This window comes from Pan troglodytes, chromosome 14 (genome assembly GCF_028858775.2).
Source record: "Pan troglodytes isolate AG18354 chromosome 14, NHGRI_mPanTro3-v2.0_pri, whole genome shotgun sequence".
NCBI lineage: Eukaryota > Metazoa > Chordata > Mammalia > Primates > Hominidae > Pan > Pan troglodytes.
The window spans coordinates 61,708,561-61,721,163 of record NC_072412.2 but is presented as its reverse complement, the minus strand read 5'-3'; positions in this window follow the sequence as shown (position 1 = coordinate 61,721,163).

Sequence of the window (12,603 nt, the reverse complement as noted above, 5' to 3'; positions counted from 1 at the left end):
GCAAGAGAAAATTGAAACTGAAATTAATAAAAGAAAATAAATAATAAGATCAGAACAGAAAGAAACTTGAAATGAAAAAACAATACAAAAGGTAAATGAAACAAAAAGTTGGTTTTTTTGAAAAGATAAACAAGATTGACAAAACTTTAGCTAGAGTAAGGATGAAAAAACTGAGAAGACCAAGATAAATATAATCAGAGGTCATAAAGGAGACATTACAGTGGATAATGCAGAAGTTCAAAGGATAATTAATGACCACTATGAGCAATTATATGCCAAAAAATTGGAAAATCTACCGTGAATGGATTAATTCCTAGACACATACAACCTACCACGATTGAACTATAAAGAAATCCAAATAAAAAGGCCAATAAAAAGTAATGAGATCAATGCCAAAATAAAAAGTCTCCAAGCAACAAAAGCCTAGGATCTGATGGCTTCACTGCTGAATTCTACCAAACATTTAAAGAAGAAGTAATACCAGTACTACTCAAACTATTCAGAAAAACAGAGGGGGTAGGAATACTTACAGACTCATTCCACAAGTCTAGTATTACTGTGATACCCAAACCAGACAAAGACACAGGAATATTGATGCAAATATCCTTAACAAAATATTGGCAAACTGAATTCAACAATACATTAAAAAGATCACATTTATGACCAAGTGGGCTTATCTTAGGGATGCAAGGACCATTCAACATAAATGAATCAATTAATGTGGTACATCACAGCAAGAGAATGAAGGACACTAATTATATGATAATTTCAATTGATGCTACAAAAAAAGCATTTGATAAAATTTAACATCCATTCATGATAAAAACCCTCAGAAACTGTGTACAGAAGGAACATACCTCAGGATAATAAAAGCCATAATGACAGACCCACTGTTAGATTCATACGTAATGAGGAAATACTGAAAGCCTTTCCTCTAAAATCTGGAACATGACAAGGAGGCCCACTATCACCACTGTTGTCCAACAAGGTACTGGAAGTCCTAGCTAAAGCAATCAGATATGAGAAAGAAATTAAGCTCATCCAAACTGGAAAGGAAGAATCCAAAATATCCTTGTTTGTAGACGATATAATCCTATATTTGGAAAATCCTAAATACTCCACAAAAATACTGTTAAAACTAATAAACAAATTTAGTAAATTTGGTGAATACAAAATCAACATACAAAAAGCAGTAGCATTTCTATATGGTAAGTGTGAACAATCTTAAATAAAAAAGCAAGCCCATTACATTAGCCACAGATAAAATTAAATACCTAGGAATTAACAAAAGAAGTGAAAGATATCTACAATGAAAAGTATGAAACATTGATAAAAGAATTTGAAGAGGGCACCAAAAAATGGAAAGGTAGTCCATGTTGATAGAAAAATCAATATTGTTAAAATTAGTGTGTATTACCCACAGCAACCTACAGATTTTCTGTAATCCCTATGAAAATACTGATGACATTCTTCACATAAATAGAAAAAAAATTCTAAAATTGATGTGGAATGACAAAAGACCCAGAGTAGCCAAAGATATTGTGAGCAAAAATAACAAAACTGGAGGAATCCCAATACCTGACTTCAAATTGTATTCATATTACAGAGCTGTAGTAACCTAAATGGCACTGCACTGGCATAAAAACCGAAATATAGAAACAATGGAACAGAATAGAGAACCCAGAAACAAATCTATGCACCTACCGTGAACTCATTTGTGACAAAGGTGCCAAGAACATACACTGGGGAAAAGAGAGTCTCTTCAATGAATGGTGCTGGGAAAACTGGATATTCACATTCAAAAGAAGGAAAGTAGATCCCTGTCTCTCACCGTATACAAAAATTAAAGTGTACTAAAGAATTAAATCTAAGATCCCATACTATACAACTACTATAATAAAACATTTGGGAAAATTTCGAGGACATTGGTCTGGGCAAAAAGTTATTGAGCAATATCCCTCAGGAACAGGCAACCCAACAAAAACTGTACAAATCGGATTATATAAAGTTAAAAAGCCTCTGCACAGCAAAGGAAACCATCAAAAAGTGAAGATATCATCCACAGAATGGGAGAATATATTTGCAAACTACTCATCTGACAAATGATTAATAAGCATACTATATAGGAGCACAAACAACTGTGTAGGAAAAAATATAATAATCTGATTTTAAAAATCAGCCAAAGGTCTGAATAGGCATTTCTCAAAAGAAGACATATAGATGGCAAACAGGCATATGAAAAGGGGCTCAGTATTATTGATCATCAGAGAAATGTAAATCAAAACTGTAATGAGATATCTCACCCCAGTTACAATGGCTTATATCCAAAAGACAGGCAATAACAAATGCTGGTGACAATGTGGAGAAAAGAGAACCCTCATACACTTGGTGAGAATGTAAATGAGTACAACCGCTATGAAGAACACTTCGGAGGTTCATCAAAAAACTAAAAATTGCTGCTGGGAGCAGTGGCTCATGCCTGTAATCCCAGTACTCTAGGAGGCCATGGTGGGTGGATCACTTGAGGTTAGGAGTTCGAGATTAGTCTGCCTGGCCAACATGGTGAAACTCCGTCTCTACTAAAAATACAAAAATTTGTCATACATGATGGCATACCTCTGTAGTCCCAGCTACTTGAGAGGCTGAGGCAGGAGAATTGTTTGAACCTGGTGATGATAAAGATAGAGAAATTTCTAGTCCTTTGAAAGATAAAATGGAGCTAAGATGTACCACCAACCAGAACCACTTGCTTACTTCAAATAATTAAAAAAAAGAGAAATAAATTTCTGTCATATTTATGCTAATATACCTTGAGGTTTCTTGGTCTGTGTTCTATTTAACACATCAAATTTCATACATTTAGTAGGCTGGTTATATTTTGGGTATTTTAGTCTGATGATAATAGCTAAGTAGATGCTTTTATTTTTATTTAATGTTGTAATTTTTGAGACAGAGGAAAATGCATTTTTTGTTATAATGTTTTTACATATAGTGTCCCATTACATTTTAATACCCAAATTCTTATTTATGTTAACACATTTAGATGATGGTGATGATAATGATGACATAGTTTCTGTAAAGCTATTTTCATCTGTGCCCTGGAGAATTAATGCAAAATGGCATAGGTGGGCATATGATGAACCATTCATTGAAATACAATACCTGAACTGGTTACAGGTCAGGATGAAATCAAAGTGATCTCAAGTGTGAATCTCTATGGTATACCAGGAAAATCCTGGATCATAATTCATTTGCCTTAATATTTATTTCAGATCTTTCCAATAGGTTTATATTGGTATTTCTTAGAATGTAGATACCTTTTAAAAAACAAGTAATTAATTATAGTAATGTATTTGATAAAAGTAGGTAGAGAGGGGAGTGAATCATACCAAATTTACTTATTTCTCAGCAAAATAATCAGCAGAAAATATATTTCAGTATTTGATAAAATTACTTATAAAATTTAAATATACTGAGGAGTTGACATATATTGGTTTACATACTTGGCCCAAGTAACTGATTTTATTTAAGTAATCAAGTCAAGCTTAAATATTGAAAAGCAGTATACAGAAAAAAAGAGTCAATATTTGATCTATATTTGCCATTCAAAAGCATCCATAACATTCCCTTTTTTCTGTCTTATCAGGTTTTTTATTAGACATTGATTGTTCTATGTTCTAATATTAAATATTGATGTTTTCATTGGTAATCCCTCATGTGGATTTTTCCAAACATTTTGTAAAATGGTATTGTAGTCTTCTGTTGGGACTCACACAGAATACAGAATGAAGGAACTTAAATGGATGAATTAACTGATACTCATCATTCTCTATAATCATAATTTTTTTAATTTTTTCTGCTTTTAAATGTTGTGAATAGTATGAGACATTTGATGTACCGAAACTAGTTACTAAATATTTAATCTCAAATTATTACCTGTTTTAATTTGATTGTACCTATGCACAGTCAAAATAAAATTTAAATTTAATGGCTTTATATAACTACTTTCTATTTACCAATATTTAATATATCAATGTCTTTTATCATTCTGATAAAAAACTAACATAATTCTACTTTGTCAGAAAATATTAAGGTATTAGTTTATTTTTGTTCAAAATAAAAGCATATCTTAATTTTGAATAAACCGTACATTATAGTTTTTTTCTAAAGAGCACTATTAGTATGAGTTGTTATTTAATACATTGTAGATACAACTGGCAGTATACTGGAGTATTTTTTTTTAATTTTGGAATACAGATATAAAGGAAATTATCAGAAAGATCAATCACTTTTTTATAAAATGTGTAGAGATGAGCAGAAAAATTAAACTCCCAGCATTTTCTCACTAATAAAATTTCTAAAGTTCGGTAAGCTATACTAAGTGAAGAAAACATACTTTTTCCATAGACATTAATATAGAAAAAAAAGGCAATTTATCTGTAAATCTCATCAAGAAGAGGAGCATTTTTATTTAATATTTGCATACCATGATACAAAGGAAAAGAACATTTTTATTTTTGCTAGCAAGAATGCATTTTTTAATTTTATGAAAATAAAACTATACAAAGAATGAAAGTAGATGAAAACTATAATATAAATCAAAGTATGAAATAATAAAATGTATTAATTATTCCAGTTGTAGAAGCATAAAATATTATACAAAACATATGTTCAAAGATGAATAAGGCTGCACTCTTGACTGATTAGTGGTGAAGGCGAGGATCAAAATAGAATATCCACAATGTGAAGGTTTGAACCAGCAAAAATGATGCCTTCGTTATCTCCCTATGTGGAGGAATTCAATTCAATGGAGAATTCTCTCAGGAGAAAATCTATGACATAATTTTATCTTAGCAGTAGGCAATTAATCTATTTTATTTTCGAAATGCCTTTTGAGAAACTCACGTAAAAAAATTTAAACGTAAAGTTATTATTGTTAGCTCATCTATTTGCGTCTTACAGAAAAGACTGTAATTGTTTCTTATGAAATAAACATAGAATTTTGTAAAATATCTACCATTGGTTTAATGATAAGCTCCTTTGCCTTAATGAAAATGGCCTCACTATCATAAGATTTTTGTTTATATCCTACTTATTGTTCAGTCATCTACAAACATTTACCGAACAACTGGATTACATCAGTGAACAAAAGAAGACTTGCCAACGAGGAGTTTACATTCTAATGAGGGAAAACATATTAGAAATTTTATAAATATAACATTATACAGTATGTCTTAAAATTATACAGGCTGTGGGTAAAAATACAATAGGCTAAGGAGGAAGAAAGTATTGAAATAAGAGATGATGGTTTGGTACAAGATTAAATATATATCCATTATTTTATCCCCTTTTTTGTTCTGGCTAATCACATAATGCATCTATGTTTGAGTTGGAGTTATCTCTATAACTTGAATGGATTATCACCATCTATTCATCCCATTCTATGAATTATTTATCCTTATTCTTTAGGTCCTTTTGTATTGGTATGTTGCTCTTTATCTCTTATTATTTTCTAGGAACTCTTTATCCATAATATAGAGAAAGACCCTTCGATGTGATACATGATGCTAGTGTTTGCTATGAGATAGATATATCTGATTATATTAAGGAAGTGATAGAGACAGGAGACAGACAAATTCCTGGGCAGACAAGATGGGTCCCTGGTGAAACTTGACTTTCAGGCAAAGGATATGAGATAGATATATCTGATTATATTAAGGAAGTGATAGAGACAGGAGACAGACAAATTCCTGGGCAGACAAGATGGGTCCCTGGTGAAACTTGACTTTCAGGCAAAGGATAGTCTAAAGCCTGAAAACCAAGCTACCAGTTTCAGATAGAATCCATGGACTGGAGTGAGAATTTCTATCTCTTTCTTATCCACTCTCTCTCAATTGGTTCTTTCTAAATGATGCTTTTTAACCAATTGAATAGTGATTTTTCTAAGCTCTCCCACGGACCAATCAGCACGCATCCCCCCATTATAAGCTCATAAAAACCCCAGGCTGCCTCTCACAGATGGCAACCCACTTTCAGGTCCACTCTCACTGCTGAGAGCGTACTTTCTGTTGCTCAATAGAATTATAGTCTGCCTTACTCACTCTCCAGTGTCCGTGTACTTCATTGCTCTTGGTCATGTGACAAGGACCCGAAACTCACCAAACTAAGGAGCAAAAGAGCTGTAATGCTCCTGCTTGCTGAGATGTGGGTGAGACGAGTAAAAGAGCTGTAACCCTCCCTCCCACTCACAAAGCTATGGAAGTGAAAAAGCTGCAACAGAAGTACCTATCTATTTTTGTTTTTTGTTTTAATCACAGTTTTTTTCCCCAAATATCTTTAAGTATCTATGGGAATAATCATTACTCTTCTCTCATGTTATATTAAATGATTGCCTATTTTGGTAGTTTTCCTAATATAGAAGCATTCTTGCGTCTCTTAAATAAAGCTTACTTAGTGTTGATGTCTAATTATGTCAATATGCTGCTAATTTATTTTCATTAATATTTTCTTTAGGATGTTTATCTAGTGTTCATTAAACATTTGATTATACAATTCATTTTGTTTAATACATTTTCCAGTTATTGTACAATATTTTTAACTTTTAAGTTCAGGGGTGCAAGTGCAGGTTTGTTAACATAGGTAAACTTGTGTCATGGGGTTTGTTGTACAGATTATTTCATCAGCCCAATTTTTTGGAAGTGTTTATCACTGGCAACATTTGTCTCAGACACTTAGGTGCAATTACCTTGTAACACCATCTAATACTATTTTTTTTAAGAAGAGGTTGAAAACTCTGACACCTTTCTTAATTCCAGCTGAAGAAATTGCTCTAAATCTCTCTTCTAATGTTATTTTTGAGAATTTGATTTTACAAAAAGTATTTTCGTTTTAATTTGAATAGACTTGATTAATTTTTTAAAAACATTTTACTTTCTGGATGAGACTACTTCTATATCAGTTATTTTTTAGTTTTGAACATTCTATTTCTAATGTCAATAAAGGAATTAAGCAAGAAGCCTATACACCAACAACCACTGGAGCAATGTTAACAGGGGAAATCTGATGGATACAATGTTAGTGACAAGTTTTCAGTCCAGTATTCATTGTAGGGCATCCCACAAATATCATGGAGGGCTGGATTTCAGAGCCAGATAAAGGAACTGAATACTTAGCTGTGAAGTATCAAATTTGCATTTGAGGCACACTAGTTTCTTTGTGGTAGGAATAGGAGCCACCATTCAATAGTATTATGTGGAATACACTTTAAATATTTTTTAAATTTCATTTTCTACATTAATACACTAAGACTCCCACTTCATTGCTTAAATGAAAGACTGGAAAAAAAATCACTGTTGTCTCATTCCAGACCCTAGAAGGAAAGCATTTGGCTTTTCATGATTAAGTACTGTGTGATATTTTCATAGCTATCTCTGTCAGATTGAAGAGGTATACATATTTTCCTAGTTTACTGACAGGTTTTATGCTGAATTTTGTTCATGAGGGCAGAGCTTTTAAGACCTAATTATCTCCCAAAAGGCCCCACATCCTGGTACCATCATAGTGGGGAGTAGGACTTCAACATGTGAATATTGATGGGACATAAACATTCAGACTATAGCACCTGTCTTTCTTTAAATATCTTTTAGAAAATTTATATGTAATTTTAGAATCTTATTTCCTGATCATGCTTTCTGTGAATATTTTTCATTCTTCCTTTCCAATCTATTTTCTTTTATTTTTTTCTGCATTAATGCACTATCATGAACTCCCAGCACAATGCTGCAATGAAGAGGTAAGAACAGACATTATTGTCCTGCTCCTGACCTTAGGGAAAAACAAAACAAAACAAAAAAAAACTTCTTTTTTTTTTTCCTTGTATGTTTTGTGAGGTATTTCAACTTCATACTCTACAATCATCTACCTTTTTTTCCTCTTCTTTACCCACAATTCTACAAATTATTTTATTTCTTTCCATGGTTTTAAATAAAACCATTATGGACTCAACTGTGGGCCCCCCAAAATTCATATGTTGAAGTCCTAACTCCCATTGTGACTTTATTTGGGTACTAGATTCCTTAAAGAGGTAATTAGTAAAATTAGATCATAAGGGTGAGGGTCTAATTTGATAAGACTGATATCCTTTTAAGAAGAGGGAGAGACACTAGAAATCTTCTTCTCTCTGATGTTGCACAAAGAAAAGACCATGTAAGGATAGAGCAAGGGCAGCAATCTGCAAGCTAGGAAGAGAGCCTCGGCCAGAAATTGAATCTGAGTGCACTTTGCTCTTGGAGTTCTGGCCTTCAGCACTGTGAGAAAATAGGTTTCTGTTTTTTATGACACCCAGTTTGTGGTTTTATTATAGCAGCTCAAGCAAACTAATGCAAATATCTGAACACAAAATACTACATTTCCACGTCAAGGTCTCTTCAAGAGTCTCAGTTACATAGAATCATCTGCCCATTCGACTACTTTCTAAACATCCTCTATTTCCTCCAGATAAATGTTTTCTTCTCCTGCGTTCTCGATTCCTTTTTAACAGTAATACTACTGTGCATTAACATATTACAATATTGACATTAGCCTCGGATCAGTCCCTTATATTTAAGCATCACATTTTTAATTCTTCCTGAGAAATATCTCTTTGGCCCCTAATTTAACTTCCGTTTTTGTTACTGTCAACTAAGATTAGATCCTTTTAAGACACCATTTATTTGCATTTTTAAAGAGCGTTATAAAAATTCCCCTCAACTTTATTGTTTGCTATTTAGTGCTGTGAAATGAATGATACTAATCCACCATTGTCAAAAATATCCACTGGATTCTCATTCAATGTAGAACAAAATTTTTAAAACTGTTAGCTTCACAGTCAATGTTTACTGTGATCCTTTCACTGCCTAGTATTTGCCTTCTCTTCTACTCCCAGTCTACACACATACCTTAATCGTCTCATGAACTACTACTTATTTTGCACACATAATCCAGACTTTTTCTATTTCCCTACCTTTGCTTGTACTATTCCTAAGGTCTGGTTTACATTTCACTTTTTACATTCATCACATGTATTTCACATCTTTATAGGCCCAGCTCAAATTTGAACTTTTCTGTGAAAACTTTTCTATCAGCTTCAATCAGAATCAAAAGTCACTATTTTAAACATGTATATCTTTTAATAATATACATTGTTCTTATTTGTCAGGACAGATACCACATCTAGCATAGTTTTGGGAAGAATGTTGGGATTCAATAAATAAGTTGTGAGTTGAGTGATGCTTTATGTTAGATTATTCATATGCGTATTTAAATTCAACTCTAAATTCGTGTGGTTGAAATAGATGTTATCTGTGATACTTTGTCAATTTAAATAATTCCAGTATTTAAATAAAAAGAGGTGATACAAATTATTTTCTTACATATTTTCAAAATGTCTTTCTATATGTTTACTATTATTAAAGATTGGTCTATTTTATTTAAATAGATATACTTATACATTTGAAAAATATATTATTTTCATTATATATGTTTAATGTCTTTATTGCAAGTAAAAAGGATAGAAATTATGACACATAAGCAGTGTTTGAGTTATTAAATAAATGAGTTATCTTATGATATCCCTATGTCTGAACATTATATCTAAGCAATCATAATTCAAATATTTAATTTAATATAACCTCAATGCTGTAATAATGCACAAATCAATATTTAGCTTTTATTAATCTAATACAGTTCCATTGATCATTAATTTCAACCTAATTAAAACATTAAAATCATCATACAATGAAGACTGCCTTCAATTTTGGTACCAATCTCATTCATAATATCAAATTTCCTAATAAAATCTTCTAACCAATCTTCATATAACTACAGAAAAACATTTGTTTTAAATTACCACTTTCAAGTAAACATTTGAATTAACAAATGAGTTTTTATGTCATGCCTTGAAGGTAAAAAAATTTAAGGATACAGAGGATTTAAAAATTTTTAGAATGAAGAATATCCTTCAATCACTGTCCTTCCTCTATTCTTCTAGAGGTTTTATCTTTAATTTATGATAAAGTAAGCTTTAAATTATTTCTGTACTGAAATGTGACAGAAAAAAACATTGAGATAAAATTTATGAAAATGAATACATTGCTGATTATCTGTATATTTTACAAATTATAATTTGAACAAATTTTGCTACTAAAACACTACGTGGATTTCAATAAACAAATTAGGGGTAAAATTGCTAAGCAAAGCTCTGGGTAGTAAAGCACCCAATGCATAGGTATATAAAAATATTATAATTGTCTCATTGAAGAGTAAATAAGAACTTCTGTTTGTTTATATTCCACAATAAGTGATTTTTTGGTTTTATTAGATTATTTATTCTATATTGTTTTTATGATTAATTTATACTAATCAAATTTATAATCTTGGTGCCATGCTTTTATTATTAAAATAGATCAAACAGAATGTTAAGATTTTGAATTTATACTCTACATATATTAACTGAGAATAATAAAAATGTTATTTATAATCTATTCTATAGTTAATAAATCAATTTTATAAGTGAAAAGGGTATAATTACACAGCAGTTGATTTTGTAAATTATGAAACATCTTTCTTTGATTTCCTGAATGTTGCTTATTTATTTTTCATCTGTGGCCATCTTTGAGTAAAACTTTGCTAACAAGAAAATTTTTTTTTGTTCTGTGAATACTTACAGATTTCATACAACAGCCTGACACAAGACTACATTCTTCTTAAATTAATTAATTTGCATATTTAATTTCAGCTACATGCTTAGGTTTTTTTAGGCTAATCTCATTTTTTTCATGTTTTATTTTTCTAAATATTAGCAATGCTAGAACTTCAAACTTTTGTTTTAAAATATATATTTAAGTTATTCAAGGTGAATGAAGTTTGCCTAGCAAAGACTATTATATGGCAATTAATTCGATGCAATTGTCAATATTTTAAAGGTAGATGAAACTAAGTTGTATATTGAGCATTCACACGGACTCATTTTTAAATGAAGATTATAATAGAATATTTTTATTCCCCTCAAAAAGTTATGAATATTATATTTCTATAAAGTAGCGACTGTTGTTTTTACCTTTAAACCATTGCTTATAGTAGTTAATGCATAATTCCCTTTCACACACATATTGCTATCATAATTGCTTGAGTCATATCCAGTATTAATATAGTAAGTGCCTTTACTAGTTTCCAAGCTAACATAAAGGTTATTTAATAATACATATTTTAATATCTTAGATATAATGGGTACAGCATGTAATGTGCAGTACTCTCAATTTGTCAATCCTCTTGCAAACATTTATCATTTTGAAGCACTTTCGGGGCACTGGAAATAATTCATGTCCTATAAATAATAGTTGATTTAATTTTTTGTTTGTTTGTTTTTTGAGATGGAGTCTCCCTCCAGGCTGGAGTGCACTGGCACAATCTTGGCTCACTGCAACTTCCGCCTTCTGAGTTCAAGTGATTCTCCTGCCTCAGCCTTCAGAGTAGCCGGGATTAGAGGCATACACCACCACACCCAGCTAATTTTTGTATTTTTAGTAGAGACAGGACTTCACCTTGTTGGCCAGGCTGGTCTCAAACTCCTGACCTCAAGTGATTCACTCGCCTTGGCCTTCCAAAGTGCGGGGATTACAGGTGTGAGCCACTGCACCCGGCCGATTTAATTTCTTTAGCACTATTTTAAAACAAGGTACTATTATTTCAAAAATTAGATAATCTAGTGCAAAAAAAGAGGAAAACACTAACAAGGTGGCACAGTAAGTAATTGACAAAGAACAACATAAACTTTTCTCCATATGATGAGAAAGCTGCTTCTTTCAAGCTCAACATGCATCTTAGAGACAGCCTGAAATAGATAGGCAGATGCCCACTGAGCTGTGCAAGTCTCAGTTGGAAGCCTGTATTCAAGAGAGCCCAGATATTCTATTAATATGTACTGAATTAGTAAATCTACCCATTTTCCCAACTAATAAATATTAGAATATTTAACAAACTTAAATTTATAAGTGCTCAGAGCAGTTGCAAATTTTTAATTTCAACTTTGTCCAGCACTCTAATAGCTAACCATCTCCTCAATGAAGTCAGCGCACACTATAGATATAACAGATTTTGGAGGGTTGATACAGCAGATAGGGATGAGGAGCTAAAGAACAGAGAAGTACTAGAGTGTCTGTGTTTCCCTGAACTCTGATCATTCCACAGCATTGGTTTGGCAGAGTAGTCCATGCTATCATGGCCAACATCCTGGCTGAAAGGGGCAATAAATATTCCAAGAACAAGAGCTAGCCTCGCCCAGACACTACCGTACGTATTTATAAGTTAGTGGGCTAATAAAGGCTTAGACAACACCTAGAAACAAAACGTGTAGCACAGGTTCTCTGGCTCAAAAACAGTGCTTTGGTAGTATGCATACTGAGTGTCAGGGAATTCATAGCAAGGTCCTGGCAACAGTCCTACCAGACAAGAATGCTGACATTAGTTCAGCTGGGTCAGCTCTCTAAGTGAACAAAAGAAGGAATGAAATGAAGTTCTGGGACCATCAAGTTTGTCTCTCATTATCTATCTTATTGTTGTAGTTGT